This window comes from Sapajus apella, unplaced genomic scaffold (genome assembly GCF_009761245.1).
Source record: "Sapajus apella isolate SASKATOON/1434 unplaced genomic scaffold, GSC_monkey_1.0 scaffold42, whole genome shotgun sequence".
NCBI lineage: Eukaryota > Metazoa > Chordata > Mammalia > Primates > Cebidae > Sapajus > Sapajus apella.
Window position 1 is genome coordinate 3,612,937 of NW_022436982.1, and position 1,702 is coordinate 3,614,638.

A 1,702-nucleotide genomic window follows, 5' to 3' on the forward strand; every position below is an offset into this window, starting at 1 on the left:
CCCATAATTGTGAGGAAATATTTTTATGTTGTTTAAACTACCCAGTTAGTGGTATTTTGCTATGGCAGGCCTAGTAAACTAAAACAACTGCTTAGATGCTTGTGCATTTAAAGATTGTAACTTTAACATGCTTTCTTTTTGTTTAGTCACTCTCTTGTGTGCCTCTACATTCTCTTAGGTTAACTTTTTCAAACCTATGACTTGGAGTAAAATTTTATTGCTGCTGATGCTGACCAAACCTAAACCTCTAATAATTTGGACTCATGTAAAAATAATTAATGGATATATAATTTATTGTTCCATGGGTTTCACAAACTCAGTATGTCCCAAATGAATTCTTCATTTTCTCTACAATTCTGTTCATGTACTCACATATTTTCTATAAAAGTGTATTTTCTAAATCACTATTGCTGGTTTATATCAATGTATTTTATTTTTGCATTTGATTTATATTTAATTTAGGTATTTTGAGTTTTCTTTGTAGGATAATATAACTACCGGTATTCACATTTTTTTCTTATTGAACCCTTTATACTCATTGTTGATTTTTCATTATGTACTGCACAGTATCTTTTATTACAAAATTGCTGTTGTCTTTTCTATTGTTCAGGTTTTAATAAAATTCTTTCAGTATTTTACTGTGATGTTTACTGAAGGTATTTGTAAATATACTTTATTATGTTAAATAAGTTTTCTTCTCCTTTGATATTTAAGAATTTTTATTATGAAAGAATGTTAATTATTGAAAGCTATTTTCTGCTTCTCTCAACATGACATTATGCTATTAGTTTTCCTTAATTATTAACATGGTGATATATTTTATTAATTCTGTAATATCAAACTTTACATCCTTAGAACTAATGTAAGGATGTTTAATTTAATGATATTAGGCTAACTACATTGTTTTATTTATTTTTTTAACAGTACTTCAGGTTCTGGGGTACATGTGGAGATCATGCAGGATTGTTGCATAGGTATACACATGGTAATCTGGTTTGCTGCCTCCATCCCCCATCACCTATATCTGGCATTTCTCCCTATGTTATCCCTCCCCATACTGCCTACCCCCTGTCCCTCCCCTAACTCCCCCCACAACAGACCCCAGTGTGTGATGCTCCCCTCCCTGTGTCCAAGTGTTCTCACTGTTTAACACCCCTTATGAGTGAGAACATGTGGTGGTTGATTTCCTTTTCTTGTGTAAGTTTGCTGAGAATGATGGTTTCCAGATTCATCCATGTCCCTACAAAGCACAGGAACTCATCGTTTTTTATGGCTGCATAGTATTCCCTGGTGTATATTTGCCACATTTTCCTTGTCCAGTCTATAATTGATGGGCATTTGGGTTGGTTCCAGGTCGTTGCTATTGTAAACAGTGCTGCAATGAACATACGTGTGTATGTGTCTTTATAACTGAACGATTTATAATCCTTTGGATATATACCCAGTAATAGGATTGCTGGGTCAAATGGAATTTTTATTTCCAGGCCCTTGAGGAATCACCACACTGTCTTCCACAATGGTTGAACTATTTTACACTCACACCTGCAGTGTAAAAGTGTTCCTGTTTCTCCACATCCTCACCAGCATGTGTTATCTCAAGATATTTTAATGATTGACATTCTAACTGGCATGAAATGGAATCTCAATGAGGTTTTGATTTGCATGTCTCTAATGACCAGCGATGATGAGCATTTTTTCATAT